Source organism: Symphalangus syndactylus, chromosome Y (assembly GCF_028878055.3).
Source record: "Symphalangus syndactylus isolate Jambi chromosome Y, NHGRI_mSymSyn1-v2.1_pri, whole genome shotgun sequence".
NCBI lineage: Eukaryota > Metazoa > Chordata > Mammalia > Primates > Hylobatidae > Symphalangus > Symphalangus syndactylus.
In genome coordinates this window covers 8092430-8117517 of record NC_072448.2, presented here as the reverse complement: position 1 = coordinate 8117517, position 25088 = coordinate 8092430, and the positions used below count along the sequence as shown (strand labels likewise).

Here is a 25088-nt window from a genome sequence, read left to right as displayed (position 1 = left end):
GAACTCTTGGCCTCAAGTGATCTACCCGCCTTGGCCTCCCAAAATTTTGGGATTACAGGCATAAGCCATTGCACCCAGCCTATTCCTTTACTTTCTTAATAAACTTGCTTTCACTCTACTCTGTGGACTTGCCCCAAATTCTTTCTTGCCTGAGGTCCAAGAACCCTCTCTTGGGGTCTGGAGAGGGACCCTTTTTTTTTTTTTTTTTTTTTTTTTTTTTGAGATGGAGTCTTGCTCTGTTGCCCAGACTGGAGTGCAGTGGTGCGTTCTCGGCTCACTGCAAGCTCCGCCTCCCAGGTTCACGCCATTCTCCTGCCTCAGCCTCCCAAGTAGCTGGGACTACAGGCCCCCGCCACCACGCCTGGCTAATTTTTTTGTATTTTTAGTAGAGACGGGGTTTCACCATGTTGGTCAGGCTAGTCTCGAACTCCTATCTCGTGATCCGCCTCCCTCGGCCTCCCAAAATGCTGGGACTACAGGCATGAGCCACCGCGCCCGGCCACAGAAAGCTTTTCTAAATTACATTCATGTGAGCTTCCCTGCAGCTCACTGTGATACATGAAGGGAACCCTAAAGGGTAAGTATTTTTGCTTTTTGTTTTCCTTGTGATTTGTCTCCGCTGGGAGACAGGAGTCAATATAAACATCAAAGGGCCCTTTGTTTTCTATTTCATTAGGATAAAATAAGTTACCTGAATTCTGCCAAGAGCTTTGGAGAAGGAAAGTTAACTGTACAGCATTAACTGTGTCCCTAGGGGGTCAAGGATATGTGGTCAGAAAAAAAAAAAAATGCACAGGTCGGCCCGGTGCAGTGGCTCACGCCTGTAATCCCAGCACTTTGGGAGGCCGAGGCAGGCAGATCACCTGAGGTCCGAGGTTCGAGACCAGCCTGGCCAACATGGTGAAACTCTGTCTTTACTAAAAAGACAAAAATTAGCCGGGCATGGTGACGCACGCCTGTACTTCCAGCTAATCAGGAGGCTGAGGCAGGAGAATCACTTGAACCCAGGAGGCAGAGGTCGCAGTGAGCCGAGATCGTGCCACTGCACTATTCCAGCCTGGGCAACAGAGCAAGACTCCAAAATCACATACACACACACACACAATTTAAAGAACAGGCTGGGTGCAGGGGCTGACGCCTGTAATCCCAGTACTTTGGGAGGCCGAGGTGGGCAGATCATCTGAGGTCAGGAGTTCAAGAACAGCCCGGAGTTCAAGACGAGCCTGGCCAACATGGTGAAACTCGGTCTTTAATAAAAATACAAAAATTAGCCGAGCGGCCGGGCGCGGTGGCTCACGCTTGTAATCCCAGCACTTTGGGAGGCCGAGGCGGGCGGATCACAAGGTCAGGAGATCGAGACCACGGTGAAACCCCGTCTCTACTAAAAAAAAAAATACAAAAAATTAGCCGGGCGTGGTGGCGGGTGCCTGTAGTCCCAGCTACTCGGAGAGGCTGAGGCAGGAGAATGGCGTGAACCCGGGAGGCGGAGCTTGCAGTGAGCCGAGATTGCGCCACTGCACTCCAGCCTGGGTGAAAGAGCAAAGACTCCGTCTCAAAAAAAAAAAAAAAAAAAAAAAAAATTAGCCGAGCATGGTGGCACACGCCTGTAATCCCAGCTAATCAGGAGGCTGAGGCAGGAGAATCACTTGAACCCAGGAGGCAGAGGTTGCAGTGAGCCAAGATCGTGCCACTGCACTATTCCAGCCTGGGTGACAGAGCAAGACTCCAACTCACACACACACACACACAAAATTTAAAGAATAGGCCAGGTGCAGTGGCTCATGCCTATAATCCCAGCAGTTTCAGAGGCCACAGAGGGTGAATGACTTGAGCCCAGGAGTCGGAGACCAGCCTGGGCAACATAGCGAGACCCCTGTCTCTACAAAAAATATAAAAATTACCTAGGCATGGTGGTGTACACTTGTGGTCCCAGCTACTTGGGAGGCTGAGGCAGGATAATCACTTGGGCCCAGGAGGTGGAAACGGCAGTGAGCCAAGATCACGCCACTGCATTTCAGCCTGGGCTACAGAGGGATCCTGTCTCACACACACACTCACACAACCCAAATTAAAAAATACAATTCTAGCCAGGCACAGGGGCTCACGCCTGTAATCCCAGCACTTTGGGAGGCTGAGGTGGGCGGATTACCTGAGGTCAGGAGTTTGAGACCAGCCTGGCCAAGATGGTGAAACCCCGTCTCTACTAAAAACACAAAAATTAGCTGGATGAGGTGCCATGTGCCTGTAACCCCAGTGGCCGGCCACGGTGGCTCACACCTGTAATCCCAGCACTTTGGGAGGCCGATCACTTTGCAGGGGGCGGATCACAAGGTCAGGAGTTCGAGACCAGCTTGGCCAATATGGTGAAACCCGGTCTCTACTAAAAACACAGAAATTAGCCAGGCAAGGTGGCACGTGCCTGTAATCCCAGCTACTCAGGAGGCTGAGGCAAAAGAATCACTTGAACCCGGGACACGGAGGTTGCAGTGAGCCGAGATCATGCCACTGCACTCCAGCCTGGACAATAAAGGGAGACTCCATCTCGAAAAAAAAAAAAAATACACTTCTAACATTTCCAACAGATTGAACGGATCCCCTGTTGGCCAAGGGGTTCTCAAAGCAACCTGAGAAGCTAGTTCAGGCCATGACAGGAACTGGGGGTTGGACCTGCCTCCCTTGGAAGCTTAGGTACCAGTGACCAGCATTAACATTAAAACAGAGAGTTTAAGATGGACCAGACTTTTTGTGCAATGAGATCGCAAACTACAACTTGACTCTGGTAGAGTGTTACATGACAGATAGCAGGCCCTGGAGGAATCAAAGTATTTGACCCCAAAATAGACTTCTTAGACATATTTTAGAATGGCCCTGCGAAGCCATCTCTTGTGTAGAGATGTACGAGGTCCTTTCTGGAGATTCTGACACCTGTTAACGCCCAATGGGACGTGTTCACCATCCATTCCCTCTGTAGCCTGCTATCTGGAGGCTTTGTCTACATAACAAAAACCTTGGCTTCTGCAGCCCCCTTTATTTAAACCCAAGCATTTCTCTCCACTGATTTCAAACTCTTCAGGGAGAGCTTGACCCTTTCAACCAATTGCCAGTCAAGAAGTCTGTCTCCAAAAAAAAAAAAAAAAAGGAGTCTAGCTCTGTCACCCAGGCTGGAGTGCAGTGGTACAATATTGGCTCACTGCAACCCTCACCTCCCAGGTTCAAGGGATTCTCAAGCCTCAGCCTCCCAAGTAACTGGGATTACAAGCATGTACCACCATATCCAGCTAATTTTTTTTTTGCATTTTTAGTGGAGACAGGGTTTTGCTATGTTGTCCAGGCTGGTCTCAAACTCCTGGCCTTAATTGATCCGCCTGACTTGGCCTCCCAAAGTGCTGGCATTACAGGTGTGAACCACCATTCCTGGCCAAAGAAGTCTTTAAATTCACCTATGACCTGGAAGCCTACCCCCTCTTTTGGGGCTAAACCAATGTGTCCCTTCCATGTGCTGATTTATGTGTTTTCCTGTAACTTCTGTCTCCCTAAAAGGTATAAAACTAAGCTATAGGCTGGGCACAGTGGCTCACGCCTGTAATCCCAGCACTTTGGGGGGCCGAGGTGGGCGAATCATGAGGTCAAGAGATCGAGACCATCCTGGCTAACACGGTGAAACCCCATCTCTACTAAAAATACAAAAATTATCCAGGTGTGGTGGTGGGCACCTGTAGTCCCAGCTACTTGGGAGGCCGAGGCAGGAGAATGGTGTGAATCCGGAAGGTGAAGGTTGCAGTGAGCTGAGATTGCACCACTGCACTCCAGCCTGGGCGACAGAGCAAGATTCTGTCTCAAAAAAAAAAAAAAAAAACAAACAGAAAAAACAAAAAGAAAAAAAAACTAAGCTGTAACCCAACCACGCTGGACCCATGTTCTCAGAACCTTCTAAGGCTGTGTCATGGACCACGGTCCTTAACCTCAGCAAAATAAACCTCTACATTGATTAAGACCTGTCTCAGAGGCCTTTTGGTTTGCAAATACATGCAAGTTATACATCCGTTTAGATCTAAAATGGTGAGATGTCTTGAAGTGAGGGTTTATGGGTCATAGGTAGATTCAAAGATGTTTCTGATTTGTAATTGGTTAAGGAAGGGAAGACTTATTTAGAAATCTGGGGTCAGCAGAACTAAAATGTTAACTGGCTTGTGGGGTGACTCTCTGCAGGACCCTCAGGAAGAAATTTATTTTTTTATTTTTATTTTTTTTGAGATGGAGTCTCGCTCTGTTGCCCAGGCTGGAGTGCAGTGGCACAATCTCAGCTCACTGCAAGCTCCGCCTCCTGGGTTCACACCATTCTCCTGCCTCAGCCTCCCGAGTAGCTGGGACTACAGGTGCCCGCCACCACGCCTGGCTAATTTTTTTGTATTTTTAGTAGAGACAGGATTTCACCATGTTAGCCAGGATGGTCTTGATCTCCCGACCTCGTGATCCGCCCGCCTCGGCCTCCCAAAGTGCTGGGATTACAGGCGTGAGCCACCATGCCTGGCCTTTTTTTTTCTTTTTCTACCACTCTTAATGCACTTGGTCTGATCAGGTCTTAGAAACTAAGCAGAGTCAAGTCTCATTAGTATTTGGATGGGAGACAAGTTGGGAAAATTTGGGTGATGTAGGCTTTAAATTATTTATTTTTTGAGACGGAGTCTCGCTCTGTTGCCCAGGCTGGAGTGGAGTGGCGTGACCTCGGCTCACTGCAACCTCCACCTTCCTGGTTCACGCCATTCTCCTACCTCAACCTCCAACGTAGCTGGGACTACAGGCACCTGCCACCACGCCTGGCTAATTTTTTTTGTATTTTTAGTGGAGATGGGGTTTCACCATGTTAGCCAGGATGGTCTCGATCTCCTGACCTCGTGATCCGCCCACCTCGGCCTCCCAAAGTGCTGGGATGACAGGCGTGAGCCACCACACCTGGCCTCAGGAAGAAATTTAGAACAAAGCATGATGGCCAAAGCTCAGAGTTCCCACCTCTCTTATCTTGGCTCTAAGTGCCGGTGCCACCCCCAATTCTTGTGCCTGTTTTTCCCAGCTCCGTGGGGGCCCCAACTTCAGAGTCAGGTTTATGAGGGATGCTTCAACCTTCTGCTGTAGGAGAAACTGTAGACCCAGACACAGAGCCTGGAGGTTCAGCCCAGGTCCTCGTCACCAAGTTTTGTCCTCAATCTTCCTATAAACCATGGCTCGGAGATGGAGCAGAGACCCTTCTTTTTAGGGGCCTGCAGAACCCACGTGTGAAAATAAAGGAAAATCTTGAGTTTCTACATGGAAAATTCCAGGTATCTAGCTAGCCCCAGCTATAAAGAAGTAACTTGATAAACAACAAGGTAATAGGCCAGGCATGGTGGCTCATGCCTGTAATCCCAGCACTTTGGGAGGTTGAGATGGGAGGATCACTGGAGGCCAGGAGTTTGAGACCAGCCTGGGCAACATAGGGAAACTGTCTGTACAAAAATTTTAAAAATTTAGCCGGGCATGGTGGCTCATGCCTACAGTCCCAGCTACTTGAGAGGCTGAGGTGGGAGGATTGCTTGAGCCCAGGAGTTTGAGGCTGCAGTTAGCTATGATTGTACCACTGTACTCCAGCCTGGGTGACAGAGCAAGACCTTCTCTGAAAAAGAGGAGGGAGAAGGAGGAGAAAGAGGAGGAGGGAGAAAGAGGACAGAGGAGAAGGAGGAGGAAGTGGAAGGAGAAGAGGAGGGGGAGAAGAAGGAGGAGGAAGAAGGAGGAGGGAGAAGGAGGAGAAAAAGGAGGAGGAGGAAAGAGAGGAGGGGGAAGGAGGAGGGGGAAGGAGGAGGGGGAAGGGAGGAGGGGGAAGGGAGGTGGGGGAAGGGAGGTGGGGGAAGGGAGGTGGGGGACGGAGGAGGGGGATGGAGGAGGGGGAAGGGGGAAGGAGGAGGGGGAAGGGGGAAGGAGGAGGGGGAAGAGGGAGGGGGAAGGGGGACAGGGAAGGGGGAGGGGGAGGGGGGAGGGGGGATGGGGGAAGGGGGAGGGAGGGGGAGGGGGAGGGGGAAGGGAGAGGGAGGGGGAGGGGGATGGGGGGAAGGGGGAGGGAGGGGGAGGGGGGAGGGGGGGAGGGGGAAGGGGGGGAAGGGGGAGGGAGGGGGAGGGGGGAAGGGGGAAGGGGAAGGGGGAGAGAGGGGGAGGGGGGAAGGGGGAGGGAGGGGGAGGGGGAAGGGGGAGGGAGGGGGAGGGAGGGGGAGGGGGGAAGGGGGAAGGGGAAGGGGGAGGGGGAAGGGGGAGGGAGGGGGAGGGAGGGGGAGGGGGAAGGGGGAGGGAGGGGGAGGGGGAAGGGGGAGGGGGAGAGGGGAAGGGGGAGGGGGGAGGGGGAGGGGGAAGGGGGAGGGGAAGGGGGAAGGGGAAGGGGGGAGGAGGAGGAAGTGGAGGGAGAAGAGGAGGGAGGAGGGGGAAGTGGAGGGAGAAGAGGAGGGAGGAGGGGGAAGTGGAGGGAGAAGAGGAGGGAGGAGGGGGAAGGAAGAGGAGGAGGGGGAAGTGGAGGGAGGAGGGGGAAGTGGAGGGAGAAGAGGAGGGGGAGAAGTGGAGGGAGAAGAGGAGGGGGAGAAGTGGAGGGAGAAGAGGAGGGGGAGAAGAGGAGGGGGAGAAGAGGAGGGGGAGAGGAAGGAGGAGGGAGAAGAGGACGGGGAGGAGGGAGAAGAGGACGGGGAGGAGAAAGAAGAGGGGGAGGAGAAAGAAGAGGAGGGGGAGAAGGAGGAGGGAGAAGGAGGAGGAGGGAGAAGGAGGAGGAGGGAGAAGGAGGAGGAGGGAGAAGGAGGAGGAGGAGGAAGAGGAGGGAGGAGGAAGAAGGAAGAGGAGGAGGAAGGAGAAGGGAAGGGAAGCAGGGGGAGAAGGAGGAGAAGTGGAGGGAGAAGAGAAGGGGGAGAAGGGGGAGAAGGGGGAGGGGGAAAGAAGAAGGAGGAGAAGAAAGAGGAGAAAAACCACAGCACGCCCTGAGAAGGCAGAACATTCCATGAAGCTCCGAAGAAGTGAGCAAATGCTGCCTGAGAACGGATGTGCTCTCTCGGTTTTAATCGCTCCACCATTAACTCAGTCAGGAAAGACAGAGCTCGGGGAAATTTAAGTGTGACCTTATTCAGATGTGAAGAATTAGGCCACGGGCAGTGGCTCACCCCTATATTCCCAGCAGTTTGGGAGACCAAGGCAGGTGGATCACCTGAGGTCAGGAGTTGAAGACCAGCCTGACCAACATGGTGAAACCCTGTCTCTACTAAAAATACAAAAATTAGCTGGGCGTGGTGGCACATGCCTGTCATCCCGCTACTCAGGAGGCTGAGGCAGGAGAATCGCTGGAACCCAGGAGGCAGAGGTTGCAGTAAGCCGAGATCGCACCATTGCACTCCAGCCTGGGCAGCAAGAGCAAAAGTCCATCTCAAAAAAAAAAAAAAGAAAGGAAAAGAAAAAAAGACGTGAAAAACTAGTGTTATCAGGATCACAAACTTCCCGAGTGGTGATAACACGCAGACCCTGCAGAGAAGTCGCCAAGCCTCATCGTATTCACCGCTCATCTTCAGCCTGAGAAGCTCAAGATTTAAGTCTCCAGGCCGAGGACTGAGAAGAAAACATCGCAAGAAATGGTCTGGCTGCAGCAAGGTCCCTGTCCCCGACTTCGAATACCCATCCTGGAGAATGTGCTTCAGATCTTGAAGCACCCGCTTCTCTTCAATTCTACTTTCTGAGCATTTGGTGCAAAAAGAAGGCCAGGTTTGGCTTTCACAAAAGACGCATTTGCCACAAGCAGAGACTCATAACTGCAGCACGCTCACCTTGCTGTCCCCTGAGGCTGTCTTAGAGGAGGCAACGGGTTGCTGGGTTGTTTGCTGGATCATGTGCAAACCAGGCAAAGACGATATGCTACTGCACACTTCATTTCTGCAGCCTTCGAAAGCCGTCTCAAATCTGCCTCTCGGAGGCTCCCAGACAGACGCGACCCCCACGGGGCCGCAGCCTGAAGACTTTTACAAGAAACGGTGGAGTTGCAAAGGTGAGCGTAGGAAGGCATTTCAGCAAGTCGATGGAATAGAAGAGGAGCTGGCATTTCAGCCTCTCTGGTTTCTCTGCTATCAACACTGACAGTTTAACAGTCCAGACCCATCTACTTCACCTGTCCTTCAGAACCATGTCATCTCTGTCACTTGACTTACACATGAGTGGGCAGACTCCTCCTTCCTTCAGCCCAGGAGGCTCAATGCCCTCTCTTGGCTCGAAGGGCATGACAGAGAATCTCCCCCCTCCTTTTTTTTTTTGAGTTAGAGTCTCACTCTCTCACCCAGGCTGCAGTGCAGTGGCGCCATCTCGACTCATTGCAACCTCCACCTCCCAGGTTCAAGTAATTCTCCCGCCTCAGCCTCCCACGTAGCTGGGACTGCAGGCACCCGCCACCACGCCCGGCAAAGTTTTTTAATTTTAGTAGAGATGGGGTTTCACCATGTTGGCCAGACTGGTCTCAAACTCGTGACCTCAGGTGATCGGCCTGCCTTGGCCTCCCAAACTGCTGGGATTACAGGAGTGAGCCACCACGCCTGGCTCTCTCCTTTCTTTCTTCAATGCAGAGAGCAGCAGCTTAGTAGATGGGTGAGGCACAGACCTCTGCTGGGTGGGCTTAAAAACCGGATGCATCTGGCCGGGCGCGGTGGCTCACGCCTGTAATCCCAGCACTTTGGGAGGCTGAGGCAGGCAGATTACCTGAGGTCAGGTGTTTGAGACCAGCGCCAACATGGGGAACCCCGTCTCTACTAAAAGTACAAAAATTAGGCGGGCATGGTGGCGGGCACCTGTAATCCCAGCTACTCAGCAGTCTGAGGCAGGAGAATCTCTTGAACCCGGGAGATGGAGGTTGCAGTGAGCAGAGATTGCGCCACTGCACTCCAGCCTGGGTGACAGGGCGAGACTCCATCTTAAAAAAAAATAAAGAAAAAAAAGACAGGATGCATCCAGCTTGTCTCACACACTGTACCCTGGGTTTATATTTATTATCCACGAGGAAACATCCAAAATCAGGGGTCAGAGTCAAGGTTCCCCACCTTGTCCATATCGAGATGGGCCAGTCCACATCACAGGCAGAGGTAGGAGACCTCATCATAGTGTCCACTGTTCACATTCTAAAGGTGACTGTGGGCCAGGCATGGTGGCTCACGTCTGTCATCCCAGCACTTTGGGAGGCTGAGGTGAGCAGATCATGAGGTCAGGAGTTGGAGACCAGCCTGGCCAACATGGTGAAACCCCATCTCTACTAAAAATACAAAAACTTAGCCGGGCATTGTGGCACACACCTGTAATCCCAGCACTTTGGGAGGCCAAGGTGGGCAGATCACTTGATTGAGGTCAAGACCAACATGGTGAACTCCATCCCTACTAAAAATACAAAAATTAGCCGGGCATGGTGGCGGGTGCCTATAATCCCAGCTACTCGGGAGGCTGAGGCAGGAGAATCACTTGAACCCAGGAGGTGGAGGTTGCACTGAGCCAAGATGGCGCCACTGCACTCCAGCCTGGGTGACAGCGTGAGACTCAGTCTCAAAAAATAATACTAAGGAATAAAAAAAAAAATAAAGGTGACTGTCGGACCTCATCCCACCTCCAAAATGCACCTGCTGTGTCTAGTGTGCCGATAAGAGTTGAGAGAAGAGGCGGCACTAGTGATTGTCATCTGGAACCTGCAGCATGTACAACCTCAACTTTCTGTCTACGCAGCGACGTGCATACTCAGAAGACTCCACCTCTGCACCTGACACGGAAATATCCAGGAGAGAGGGGGCAGATGAATAGCCACTGTCTTCTGTCGTTTATAAAAAAAACCTAGTTGTTCACTTGAGGTCAGGAGTTCGAGACCAGCCTGGCCAACATGGTGAAACCCCGTCTCTACTAAAAATACAAAAATTACGCTGGGCATGGTGGGGGTGCCTGTCATCCCAGCTACTCAGGATGGTGAGGCAGGAGAATCGCTTGGACCCAGGAGGCAGAGGTTGCAGTGAGCCAAGATCACACCACTGCACTCCAGCCTGGGCGATAGAGTGAGACTCCATCTCAAAAACAAAGAAACAGGCCAGGCGCGGTGGCTCACGCCTGTAATCCCAGCACTTTGGGAGTCCGAGGCAGGTGGATCACAAGGTCAGGAGATCAAAACCATCCTGGCTAACACGGTGAAACCCCGTCTCTACTAAAAATACAAAAAATTAGCCAGGCGTGGTGGTGGGCGCCTGTAGTCCCAGCTACTCGGGAGGCTGAGGCAGGAGAATGGCGTAAACCCGGGAGGCAGAGCTTGCAGTGAGCCGAGATCCAGCCACTGCACTCCAGCCTGGGGGACAGAGCAAGATTCTGTCTAAAAAAAAAAAAAAAAAAGAAACCAAGAAACAAACCAACAACAACAACAAAACTCTAGCTGTGACATTTAGGGCCCATCTAAATAATCCAGGATGATGTCATGTTGAGAAGCTTAATTGTAACAGCAAAGACCCTTTTGTTTCTTTTTTTTTTTTTTTTTTTTTGAGGTGGAGTCTGGCTCTGTCACCAGGCTGGAGTGCAGTGGCCTGATCTCGGCTCACTGCAACCTCTGCCTCCTGTGTTCAAGCGATTCTCTTGCCTCAGCCTCCCGAGTAGCTGGGGTAACAGGCATGTACCACCATGCCCAGCTAATTTTTGTATTTTTAGTAGAGACGGTTTCACCATGTAGGCCAGGCTGGTCTTGAAATCCTGACCTCAAGCAGTCCACCCGCCTCAGCCTCCCAAAGTGCTGGGATTACAGGCATGAGTCAGCGCACCCAGCCAACTTTTTTTTTTTAAATAAGACCACCTTCCCAGGTTTTAGGGAGAAGGGCATGGACTTATCTTTTGGGAGATACCATTTAAACCACTATGGTTGTATCGGGCTGGTTCTCTAGGGGGGCAGAAGAAACTGGATATTCCCATGCCCCAAAGAAGCTAGGGGCCTGATATCAAAAGAGTAACAGGAAGTTAGCAGGCTCCAGCGGAAAGGAAGCACAGACATATCTACCCCAGCCAGCCCCCAAGACTGCTCTAAAAAACCAGGCTACATGCTTCCAGACCGTTTTGTTTGCAAGACAGTCTTGCTTTGTCGCCCAGGCTGGAGTGCAATGGCGTGATATCAGCTCACTGCAACCTCCGTCTTCCAGATTCAAACAATTCTCCTGCCTCAGCTTCCCAAGTAGGTGGGACTACAGGCATGCGTCACAGCACCAGGCTAATTTTTTATTGTTTTAGTAGAGACAGGGTTCCACTATGTTGCCCAGGCTGGTCTCGAACTCCTGACCTCAATCTGCCCACCTGGGCCTCCCAAAGTGCTGGGATGACAGGTGTGAGCCACTGTGCCTGGCCTCCAGGGAGTTGGTTATTTTTATTATTATTACTATTATACTTTAAGTTCTGGGGTACATGTGCAGAACATGCAGGTTTGTTACATAGGTATACACGTGCCATGGTGGTTTGCTGCACCCATCAACCCGTCATCTACATTAGGTATTTCTCCTAATGCTCTCCTTCCCTAGCCCTTCACCCGCCGACAGGCCCCGATGTGTGATGTTCCCCTCCCTGTGTCCATGTGTTCTCATTGTTCAGCTCCCACCTATGAGTGAGAACATGCAGTGTTTGCTTTTCTGTTCTTGTCTTTCTTTGCTGAGAATGATGGTTGCCAGCTTCATCCATGTCCCTGCAAAGGACATGAACTCATCCTTTTTTATGGCTGCATAGTATTCCACAGTGTCTATGTGCCACATTTTCTTTATCCAGTCTCATTGATGGGCATTTGGGTTGGTTCCAAGTCTTTGCTATTGTGAATAATGCTGCAAGGGGGTCTTTTAAAGCCTGATGCTGACCAGTAGGTTCCGGCGCTGTTGACCACTTCTGCCCCAAAGTGCCTACCCTGGAGACAGAGAAGACAGCCTGGGGCTGCAGCCAGCACAGCCAGTGTACCTGCTCCTCTCTTGAATGTGCAAGATCTCCCCATAGAAACACTGAAGCAAGATTTGACTCTCCCAGCCCTCTCCTTCCCCACGCTGGCAAAGTTCTGAATTCTGGGGGTGTTCACCCAGTCCTGGGTGCTTTAAACAGCCCCCAAAAGTGAAAGCAGATCAGTCTAAAATACGTGTGGAAATGTCATTGTCTGCAGAAATTAGTTTAGGGAGGGATAGTGTGTTGAAAGCAATGTCTGTGTTCTTACCCCTGCAAAGTAGGAACAAGACAGCTTTTGGAATACGGTCTATGAAGATATTCTTTTTTTTTTTTTTTTTGAGACGGAGTCTCACTCTGTTACCCAGGCTGGAGTGCAACGGCGCAATGTCGGCTCAGTGCAACCTCCACCTCCCAGGTTGAAGCGATTCTCCTGCCTCAGCCTCCCAAGTTGCTAGGACTATAGGAGCATGCCACCACACCCAGCTAATTTTTGTAATTTTAGTAGAGACGGTTTCACCATGTTGGCCAGGCTGGTCTCGATCTCTTGACCTCATGATCCATCTGCTTCAGCCTCCCAAAGTACTAGGATTACAGGCGTGAACCACCACGCCTGGCCATGCCCAGCTAAATTTTTGTATTTTTAGTAGAGACAGGGTTTCACCATGTTGGCCAGGCTGGTCTCGATCTCTTGACCTCATGATCCGTCTGACTCAGCCTCCCCAAGTGCGGGGAATACAGGCGTGAGCCACTGCGCCCGGCCAGATGTCATTCTTTTGTTTCTGTCACTTGAGGGACTGATGTTTCCATATTTTTTTCGAGAGTTGCACGGAGCCATAAGCCTCCCTCTTTCTCCGTTATTAAGATTAGGAGTTGCTTGGCCAGGCACGGTGACTCACGCCTGTACTCCCAGCACTTTGGGAGGCCAAGGTGGGTGGATCATGAGGTCAGGAGATTGATACCATCCTGGCTAACATGGTGAAACCCCGTCTCTACTGAAAATACAAAAAAATTAGCCGGGAGTGGTGGCGCGCCCCTGTAATCCCAACTACTCAGGAGGCTGAGGCAGGAGAATCGCTTGAAACCGGGAGGCGGAGGTTGCAGTGAGCCGAGATCGCACCACTGCACTCCAGCCTGGGCAACAGAGCAAGACTCAGTCTTTAAAATAAAATAAAAATTAACTGAGCCCTGTCTCAGATTTTCTGGGTTCACATCTGGCTGTCTAAATTCTCTCCATCTCTGATGTCAGCCTTTGTTTCTGCTTCACTTTAAAAGGCATTTTCACTGGTATATTATTCCAGACAGACAGATTTTGTTTGTGGATTGTTGGTTTACCTTTCAGCACTTAAAACAGATCACTCTCTGAATTCTGGTTTGCATGACTTCTCGACAAGAAGACTGTTGGCATTTGTATTTTTTTTTTTTTTTTTGAGACAGAGCCTCACTCTGTTGCCCAGGCTGGAGTACAGTGATGCCATCTCGGCTGACTGCAACCTGTGCCTACCAGGTTCAAGCAATTCCCTACCTCAGCCTCTCGAGTAACTGGGACTACAGGTGTCACCACCATGCCCGGTAATTTTTGTATTTTTAGTAGAGACAGGGTTTCACCATATTGGCTAGGCTGGTCTCGAACTCCGGACCTCAGGTGATCCGCCCACCTCCGCCTCCCAAAGTGCTGGGATTACAGGCGTGAGCCACTGTGCCTGGCCTGGAATTCGTATTCTTGTTCCTCTGTATGTAACGTGGATTTCCTTGTTTGTATTACAGGCGTGAGCCACCTCAGCTGGCCTGCAATGTTTGATTTCCCCCATGCCTGCTTTTAAGAGTTCCCTTTGCTTGAAGATAATATGCCTAATATCATTTTCCACACCCTCAAGAAGACTCTGCAAAGAGTATGTGTGCGTTGGCCAGGCGCGGTGGCTCACGCCTGTAATCCCAGCACTTTGGGAGGCCGAGGTGGGTGGATCACCTGAGGTCAGGAGTTTGAGACCAGCCTGGCCATTACAGTGAAAACCTGTCTGTACTAAAAATACAAAAAAATTAGCCAGGTGTGGTAGTGGGCGCCTGTAGTCCCAGCTACTTGGGAGGCTGAAGCGGGAGAATCGTTTGAACCTGGGAGGCAGAGGTTGCAGTGAGCCCAGGTCTTGCCACTGCACTGCAGCCTGGGTGACAGAGCATGACTCCATCTCAAAAAAAAAAAAAAAAAAAAAAAAAAAAAAAAAAAACCATGCATGCATTTCCCACACGCCTGTGATATTCATATGCTTGGAAGACAATGGAAGTGTCTGATCCCTCAGACTGAGCTGCCTGGAAGGAAGACACCCTCTCTTTCGGAGCCTCCAGGATCCCTAAATGACCTGTCTTAGCTCAACTTCCCTAGAAGCGATATCCCACGTGCACCTGCCTGATCTCCCGGGGAAACCTGGAGAAAGAACAGCCCCTCCTCCCCAGGCTGCCCCAGTTTGGGGAAGAAGGTTGAGTTATGGCTCTGTCCTATTAGTCACGGGCTGTCTGCTCTAATGAGAAATCAGTTCACCATCCAGGCTTCTCTGCTGAAGCGGCATCCACCAGCCCAGGGAAATTCTGATGAGGAGGGGACAGCCGGGAGCCACTAGCAGCCAGGACTCACAGCAGCTGGGACTTGCTATGCGTCCATCATGCGGCCGGGGCACCAACACATCCCACTGAAGCCTTGTGTGTGAGGACGAGGCTCTGATTTTTTTTTTTTTTTATCTTGCCTAAATTCCTATCTAAGGGGTCTGGCGGGGGAGTCATGCCATACAAACCATAATATATTCTCATCAGATGGGTTTTATTTAACCCTGTAGATCATGACTTACTTTCCCATCTGACTCTGGCATGACAAGGAAGAAAATCAAAATATTTTACCCCCAAAACACATTTCCCTGCCATATTTTTTTTATATACTTCAAGTTTTAGGGTACATGTGCACAACATGCAGGTTTGTTACATATTGTATACATGTGCCATGTTGTTGCGCTGCACCCATTAACTGGTCATTTACATTAGGTATATCTCCTAATGCTGTCCCTCCCCCCTCCCACCCCACAACAGGCCCCGGTGTGTGATGTTCCCCTTCCTGTGTCCATGTGTTCTCATTGTTCAATTCTCACCTATGAGTGAGAACATGCAGTGTTTGGTTTTTCGTCCTTGCAATAGTTTGCTGAGAATGATGGTTTCCAGTTTCATCCATGTCCCTACAAAGGATATGAACTCATCCTTTTTTATGGCTGTATAGTATTCCATGGTGTCTATGTGCCACATTTTCTTAATCCAGTCTATCATTGTTGGACATTTGGGTTGGTTCCAAGTCTTTACTATTGTGAATAGTGCCACAATAAACATATGAAGGATATGAACAGACACTTCTCAAAACAAGACATTTATGCAGCCAAAAGACACATGAAAAAATGCTCATCATCACTGGCCATCAGAGAAATGCAAATCAAAACCACAATGAGATACCATCTCACACCAGTTAGAATGGCGATCATTAAAAAGTCAGGAAACAACAGGTGCTGGAGAGGATGTGGAGAAATAGGAACACTTTTACACTGTTGGTGGGACTGTAAACTAGTTCAACCATTGTGGAAGCCAGTGTGGCGATTCCTCAGGGATCTAGAACTAGAAATACCATTTGACCCAGCCATCCCATTACTGGGTATATACCCAAAGGATTATAAATCATGCTGCTATAAAGACACATGCACACGTATCTCTGCCATATCTTGAAATGGCCCTGCAAAGCCGCCCCTTGCAGGAAAAATCCACATTCTATAGAGAATCCTCTTTCCCCTGCCTTTTTTTATTTTTTCTCCTTCCTTCCTTTCCAGAACCAGCAGATATCAACTAAGAGCCAGGCACCCTTTTAGGTCCAATAAGAAACATTTTACAGCCAGGCACAGTGTTTCATACCTGTAATCCCAGCACTTTAGGAGGCCGAGGTGGGTGGATCACTTGAGGTCAGGAGTTCAACACCAGCCAACATGGTGAAATCCCGTCACTGTTAAAAAAAAAAAAATACAAAAATTAGCCAGACGTGGCGGTGGGTGCCTGTAGTCCTAGCAACTCGAGAAGCTGGGGCAGGAGAATCGCTTGAACCCGGGAGGCAGAGGTTGCAAAGAGCCGAGATCTCGCCACTGCACTCCAGCCTGGGAATCATAATGAGACTCTGTCTTAAACAAACAAACACACACACACTCAAACGTAGTATCTGATAGTTTGGGAGATCAAAAGTGCAGTGGACTGAAATTGAGGTGTCAGCAGGGCTATGCTGCCCTGAAGACCCTAGGGGAGAACCTTGCCAACTCCATCTCTAGAAGCCACCTGTATCCAGTGGCTTATGGCCCCTTCCTCCATCAGCAAAGCCAGCCACGACCCGTCTGCTCTTTCTCACTCTGCAGTCCCTCATGTTCTGTCTTCCCTGCCTCCTCTTCCACTGATAATGATGCCTGTGATGACATTACCCAGAGAATCAGGATAATCTATTTTAAGATTGCCTAATTAGAAATCTTAATTCCACCTGCCACCTTCATTCGTCTTTTCCACGTCATGTACTTGCAGGTTCCAGGGATGAAGATGCAGACTGTTTTGAGAGGGTATGGGGGAGCACTGTTCTGCACCCCACAATCAGTAACTTTATTCTCGTCTAATTTATGGAAAGGCATTCAAGAATGTATTGATCTCTGCAATATATTCAAACCCTCTTCCATTTAAAAGTCCTCAAAAAATCACCTCTGGTGAAAAATAAATTCACTTCATAAATATATCTTCTTTCATTAAATGCTCTGGAGCAATAGAGTTCTAATATTCTGACTTAGAGACACTTTCTTCAGTGAGCCAGTCATATAGCAGCCAGATTTCAGCTACTGGTTACTTTGAAAATCATTAATTAATTGTAACTTTTATCTACCAGAGAGAGAAAGAGAGAGGCAGGCAGGGTAAGTGGATGGATGGATGGATGGATGGACGGACAGATAGGCACACACATACTTACATACATACAGAGATACATAGATATATAGATAGATACATAGGCAGGTAGGGTGGGTAGATGAATGGATAGATAGATTGATGAGATGGAACAGATAGAGATGGAGAGATAGAGTGAGTGGATAAATTGATGGATGGACAGACGGATGGATGGTTGATTGGATGGGTGGACAGATGGATAGATTAGATAGATAGATGATAGATAGATAGATAGATAGATAGATAGATAGATAGATAGATGATAGATAGATGATAGATGATAGATAGATAGATGATAGATAGATGATAGATGATAGATAGATAGATGATAGATACATAGATACATTGATAGATAGCAGGGTGAGAAGATGGATAAATGGATGGTTGGATGGATAGTCAAGGTAGGTAGATAGATGGGTAGATAGATGGATGAGATTGCATAGACAGACAAGGTGGTTAGATGAATAAATGGATGGATGGATGGATACATGAATGGATGGATCGATGGATGGATGGAAAGATGGATGAATAGATGGATGGGATAGATGATGATGACAGATAGATAGATACCTCATCTACCATATACAGTTATTACAGACATGTCATGGGTCACTTAAAACATGGATAGATTCTACAAAATGCATGATGACATGATTTCATTCTTGTATGCACATCAGAGAGTGCACTTACACGAGCCTAGATAGTACAGCCTACTCTACACCTAGGCTACACAATATGGCCTATTGCTCCTAGGTTACAAACCTGGGCAGCATGCGACTGTATTGAATACTGTAGGCAATTGTAACACTAAGTAATTATGTATCTAAACATACCTAGACATAGAACAGGGTACAGGAAAACTATAATATTGTAATGTTACGGGACTATCATTGTATATGTGGTCCATCATGGACTGAAATGTTATTATGTCGTGCATGACTACGTATGTGTGCAGATGGATGGATGGACGGATGGATGGATGGATGAGTACATAGATACATAGAAACATAGATAGACATGTCATCTATCATCTATCTATAGCTGTCTATGTATGTATCTACCTATCATCATCATCTATGTATCCATCTATCATCTATCTATTCATCTATGTATGTATCTATCATCCATCTATAAGTACATCTATGTATTTATCTATTCATCCATCTATTATCTACCTATCATCTACCCACCCATATCTATCATCTATCTACCTATCATCATCTATCTATTTATCTATTCATCTATGTATGTATCTATTATCCATCTATAAGTCCATCTATCTATGTATGTATCTATCTATTCATTCATCTATTATCTACCTATCATCTACCGACCAATATCTATCATCTATCATCATCTATGTATCCATCTATCATCTATCTATTCATCTATGTATGTATCTATCATCCTATAAGTCCATCTATCTATGTATCTATTCATCCATCTATTATCTACCTATCATCTACCCACCCATATCTATCTACCTACCTACCTATCATCATCTATGTATCCATCTATCATCTATCTATTCATCTATGTATGTATCTATCACCCATCTATAAGTCCATCTATGTATGTATGTATCTATTCATCCATCTATTAGCTACCTATCATCTATCCACCCATATCTATTTATCTATCTATATATCTACCTACCTATCATTATCTATCCATCTATCGTCTACTCATCTATCTATTATTCATCTATAAGTCCATCTATGTATGTATCTAGTCATCCATCTATTATCTACATATCATCTACCTACGCATATCTATCTACCTACCTATCATCATCTATCCATCTATCATCTATCCATTCATCTATGTATGTATCTATCATCCATCTATACATCCATGTATGTATCTATCTATTCATCCATCTATTATCTACCTATCATCTACCCACCCATATCTATCATCTCTCTATCTATCTACCTATCATCTGTCTATACACACACACATAGACATACAGGGAGAGAGAGAGATGGACAGGGAGACACCATCTAACAAATCTACCACATACTCCATCCACTATATGGGTTTGTATATGTGTGCATATATACATAAATAAAATAGATGAAGGTTATTGATTAATGATTGCCCAAGTCAACCAGTAGCTAACATCTGGCTGCCATATAACCAATTTACTGAAGAAACTATCTCTACAAATGTTAGAACTCTATAGCCCGATTGCAGAGAAGTCAATAAAAAACTCGCAGTCCCTGGAAACCAGGGATCTTTTGACTGTCCCCATCGTTCTGCATTTTCCAGAATGTCATGGAGTTGGAATGCTACAGTAGGTGGCCTTTCAGATTGACTTCTTTCACTGAGCAATATGCACTCACAGTTCCTGCATGCTTATTCATGGCTTGATAGCTCATTTCACGTTAGTCCTCGAAATTATTCCATTGTCTGGAGGCAGGTTTTACTTATTTACTTATTTTATTTTTATTATCATTACTTTTTGAGATGCAGTCTTGCTCTCTCCCCAGGCTGGAGTGCAGGGGCGCAGTCTCAGCCCACCGCAACCTCCGCCTCCCGGATTCAAGCGATTCTCCTGCCTCAGCCCCCCATGTAGCTAGGATTACAGGCTCATGCTACCACGCCTGGCTAGTTTTTGTATTTTTAGTGCAGACAGGGTTTCACCGTGTTAACCAGGCTGGTTTCGATCTCCTGACCTCATGATCCACCCACCTCGGCCTCCCAAACTGCTGGGAATACAGGCGTGAGCCACCGCGCCCGGCCTATTTATTATTTATTTTAAGGACACGTTTGCATGTTTCATCGCAATGAATGGTGAGAGTCAAATTTTTTAAACTTAAGCATTTTGAAGAGAGAACGACCATTTGACCCAGCCATCCCATGACTGGGTCTATAACCAGAGGAATATAAATTGCTCTATTATAAAGACACGTGTGAGGCCAGGCACACTTTTGGAAGGCCGAGCCAGGCAGATCACGAGGTCAGGAGATCAAGACCATCTAGACAACATGGTAAAACCCTGTTTCTACTAAAAATACAAAAATTAGCCAGGCATGGTGTTGGGCGCCTGTAATCCCAGCTACTCAGGAGGCAGAGGCAGAAGAATTGCTTGAACCTGGGAGGCAGAGGTTACAGTGAGCTGAGATCATGCCACTGCACTCCAGCCTGGTGACAGAGTGAGACTCTGTGTTAAAAAAAAAAAAAAAAAAAAAAAAAAAGGCACGTGCATGCATAGGTTCACTGCAGCACTATTCACAATAGCAAAGACATGGAATACACCTAAATGCCCATCAATGAGAGAATGGATAAAGAAAATGTGGCACATATACACCTTGGAATACTATGCAGCCATAAAAAAGGATGAGATCATGTCCTTTGCAGGAACACGGATGAAGCTGGAAACCATCATTCTCAGCAAACTATCACAAGGACAAAAAAACCAAACACTGCATGTTCTCACTCATAGGTAGGACTTGAACAATGAGAACACTTGGACACAGGATGGGGAACATCACACACCAGGGCCTGTCGTGGGGTGGGAGGAGGGGGGAGGGATAGCATTAGGAGATATACTTAATGTAAATGACGAGTTAATGGGTGCAGCACACCAACATGGCACATCATACATATGTAACAAACCTGCATGTTGTGCACATGTACCCTAGAACTTAACGTATAATCATAAAAAAAAATAAAAAACATTAAAAAAAAGAAAACATAGCACATAGACACCATGGAATACTATGCAGCCATAAAAAAGGATGAGATCATGTCCTTTGCAGGAACATGGTTGGAGCTGGAGGCCATTATCCTAAGCAAACTAATGTTAAGAGCAGAAAACCAAATACCACATGTTCTCACTTATAAGTGGGAGGTAAATGATGAGAACTTCTTCACACAGAGAATGAAAGTAGGGTCTACTTGAAGGTGGAGGGTGGGAGAAGGGAGATGAGCAGAAGAGATAACTATTGGGTACTGGTGGCTAATACCTGGGTGATGAAATATCTGTACAACAAACCCCCATGATAAAGTTTCACATGGTCCCTTGTACCTCAAATAAAAACTTAAAAAATGAAAAACTTTTAAATAAACGTAAATTTTGACTTTCAAAAAACAAAGTAAATAAAAATAAGCATGGGTTCTCTGACATATAAGCTTCAATTGAACCACAGAATCATTATAATGAATGCACTGTTGATATTTTACTTCAGAATCCTCATGCTTTTTGCAGGCTAAAGCAACATAAGACTTCACTTTGCAATAGGCACAATCTGTGGTTGATGACACTTTACTGCTTCTCAGTGGGTTAGAAACAAATCCCTTAGGGAAAAAAGAATGGCTGCAGTATGATTAAAAAAGAGAGAGAGAGAGTATGAAATGTTTAACGACCTCAGCAGCGTTGACAATCCTTGTACATTCTCACGCAAAGCAGACAGTGTGAGTCCCAGACGCAGGCCTTTAAACTCAGACCAGAAATCATCACACTCAGCTCTCCTTGGTCTCAGGTCTTCAGACTCAGACTGGAACTCACACCCTCGGCTCTCCTGGGTCTCAGGCCTTCAGATTCACACTGGAACTCACACCCTCGGCTCTCCTGGGTCTCAGGCCTTCAGTCTGGATCTTATACTACATACACCAGGCATAGACACACACATAGACACACACAACTAAAGAGAGAAATATAGTGCTGGCTCAACCGTGGCATGCAATGGAGACGGCTATGTTTTTCTTTCCCGATTGATGACTGTTTTCTTAGGCATCCTCCTGGACTTATGGGTGTCTTTTTCTCTTAGGAGGAAAGAGCATTTTGCCAGCATTATTCCAGAGAATGTCTGCCACGTTCCAGCCACCCACACGGCATCCATTACTGTACACTCTTTGCAAAGGAAAGCCCTAAAGAGTAAACCATATAATGGACCGACCTGCATTAAATGCATAGTTGCCCCTAACCCAAGCTCAATTGCATAGACACCCTGGCCAAGGAAAGACAGCCACTGGCTGGGTGCAGGGGCTCATGCCTGTCATCCCAGCACTTTGGGAGGCCAAGGCAGGTGGATCACCTGAGGTCAGGAGTTTGAGACCAGCCTGACCAACATGGTGAAACTGCATCTCTACTAAAAATACAAAAAAAAAAAAAAAATAGCTGGCTGTGGTGGCGGACACCTGTAATCCCAGCCACTCAGGAGTCTGAGGCAGGAGAATCGCTTGTACCTAGGAGGCTGAGGTTGCAGTGAGCTGAGATTGCACCACTGCAGTCCAGCCTGGGCGACAGATCAAGACAAGAGGAAGGAAAGAATGAAGGAGGGAGGGAGGGAAAGAAGGAAGGAAGGAAGGGAAGGGAGGGACGGAGGGAGGGACGGAGGGAGGGAGGGACGGAGGGAGGGAGGGACGGAGGGAGGGACGGAGGGAGGGAGGGACGGAGGGAGGGAGGGACGGAGGGAGGGAGGGACGGAGGGAGGGACGGAGGGAGGGATGGAGGGAGGGAAAGAAGGACTCCACAAGGGAATGAACACTTGCAATGCATGATTCCAGGTGAACAGGAATGAAAGCAACTCTAGTCTCTCCTAACTTTTGGGACCAAGATGCCCCACCAAGGAGGCTGCTTTTGAGGTCCGATGATGTGCTGTAGAGGGGATGCCTGTGACATTTTTCAGCAATGCAACCTAACAGCCCACTTGCTTGTTCTTTGTCCTTCAGAGGCTACTGAGGCAAGAATGGCATCAGGATGGCCAAGCCCCACCTCCTCCTGGACCCCTCCTGGTACCCTGCATGGCCGTGAGAAGGACCATTCTCTGATTGTAGACCAAAGTCCAAGCAGGCAGAGGGGAGGAAGATACTGGTGTTTTAAAAATCCCCTGCCCAACTTAGGAGACGCCCAGCTGGAATGCAGTCTCCTGATAGCTTCTGAGATACCTCCTCTTGCTCCACTCTCATCTCTGAAACCCAAGGCCACCAGAGTGAAGCAGGAAATAATTAGGGAACAGACTTGATTCATCTTTCAATAAGAATTAATGATTTCATTATTCTTTCTACCTTGGCCCAGAAATAAACACAAATTCACACAATCACATGCAAATATACCAGGCTTGATAAACTCAGAAGTCTGACGACATTGAAATTACAGCTGAGAACAATAATCTCAATATGGACAAATGGATTTTAAAAGCACTGAAAAAGCTCTCCCATTGAGCTGAAAGATCAGGCCTTCAGACTCAGACTGGAACTCACACCCCCTCAGCCCTCTTGGGCCTCAAGTCTTCAGACTCAGACTGGAGCTGACACCCTCAGCTCTCCTGGGTCTCGGGCCTTCAGACTCAGACAGGAGCTCACACCACTGGCTCTCCTGGGTCTCAGGTCTTCGGACTCACACTAGAAGTCACACCCTCATCTCTCCTGGGTCTCAGGCCTTCAGATTCAGACTGGAACTCACACCACTGGCTCTCCTGGGTCTCAGACCTTCAGACTCACACAGGAACTCACACCCCCAGCTCTCCTGGGTCTCAAGTCTTCAGACTCAGACTGGAGCTGACACCCTCAGCTCTCCTGGGTCTCGGGCCTTCAGACTCAGCCTGCAACTGCCACCCTCAGCTAAGGAAAATGCCTGCTCTTGAGTTATATGTTCCTTAGGCTTAACCACAACCTGGACAAGATGTTCAGCTTATGGCCACGAACAGAAAATCCCACATTAAAAGGAAAACCATGCAGTAACTATTCAACCTGCTCATGGCCACATCAGTAGGAATACAAGATATATATCTATATCTATATCTCTCTATATATTTTTTTGAGACAGTCTTGTGTTACCCAGGCTGGAGTGCAGTGGCACCATCTTGGCTCACTGCAAGCTCTGCCTTCCAGGTTCAAGTCATTCTCTTGCCTCATCCTCCCAAGTAGCTGAGATTACAGGCATCTGCCACCACACCTGGCTAATTTTTTGTATTTTTAGTAGAGACGGGGTTTCACTGTGTTAGCCAAGATGGTCTCGATCTCCTGACCTTGTGATCCACCTGCCTCAGTCCCCCAAAGTGCTGGGATTACAGGAGTGAGCCACCGCACCCGGCTAAGATATATTTTAAGGACGAATAATGACCATTTGTACAGTTTGATCTCCTATCTATCAATCAATCAATCAATCAATCAGTGTAGAAAAGGTCTCAGAATTGATGAATGCTAGAGGTTCAAAATACGCACCATTGACATTCTTCATGATCTTTCCAAGTTCTGCTTTTTTTGAAAATTATTTAAGGAGAAATACAGAAACAATATACAAATTGATTTAACAACTCGACAGAGAACAGTTAAAGAAAAATCATCTTTTGGCTGGGCACCGTGGCTCACGCCTGTAATCCCAGCACTTTGGGAGGCTGAGGGGGGCACATCGTGAGGTCAAGAGATTGAGACCATCCTGGCTAATACGGTGAAACCCTGCCTCTACTAAAAATACGAAAAATTAGCCAGGTGTGGTGGCGGATGCCTGTAAACCCAGCTACTCAGGAGGCTGAGGCAGGAGAATGGCGTGAACCCAGGAGGTGGAGGTTGCAGTGAGCTGAGATTGTGCCACTGCACTCCAGCCTGGGCGTCAGTGAGACTCCATCTCAAAAAAAAAAAAAAAAAAAAAAAAAAAAAGAAAAAGAAAAATCATCTTTTAAATAAACATTTATTTCTCATCAACCTTTGAATGCTTCTCTGAATATGAAACACATTAGAGGCTTGATTTATTCTCTTTCTCCCTGGGTCAAGGATTTGACATTTCTCTGCTGTTTACAACAGAAAATTTACAACTTTCACTTAAAGAGCCAAGAGGCCAAAGTGCAGACACAAACATCGGTCAGACTCATAAGGATCATGGTGAGTACTGATTTTATTCTGAACCAAACGTGTTCAGAATTCTGACACGGCCGCTACCTTACCTCTAGCACTGAACCAGGACTGAGGGGAGAAAGTCAACTCACAAGGTAACAACACTGGCCGCCACGCTTGAAGAAAATCTCTGGCAAACGATGTAATTATATCCCAGAGAACAGGAGATGCAAGAGGAGATTTTAGATTTGATGACACAAGCGACTTCCCCAGGAAGGAAGCACTCCCACGTCTGGGGCATCTTGAAGAAAAGTCAAGGAGATGCTGAGCATTTATTGGTGGTTGAGCATTTATTG

The 25088-nt window shown here is 47.8% G+C and overlaps 1 long non-coding RNA gene across 3 annotated transcripts in view; it reads right to left on the bottom strand.

The window, feature by feature from the left end:
* The window catches only part of LOC134736040 (uncharacterized), a 78905-nt gene that overhangs the window by 13202 nt on the left and 40615 nt on the right, over positions 1 to 25088 (bottom strand). For all 3 annotated transcript variants that reach the window (XR_010119815.1, XR_010119816.1, XR_010119814.1), the window contains one exon: positions 15895 to 15982. This is a non-coding gene — a long non-coding RNA (uncharacterized lncRNA). The remainder of the gene's footprint in view (positions 1 to 15894; positions 15983 to 25088) is intronic.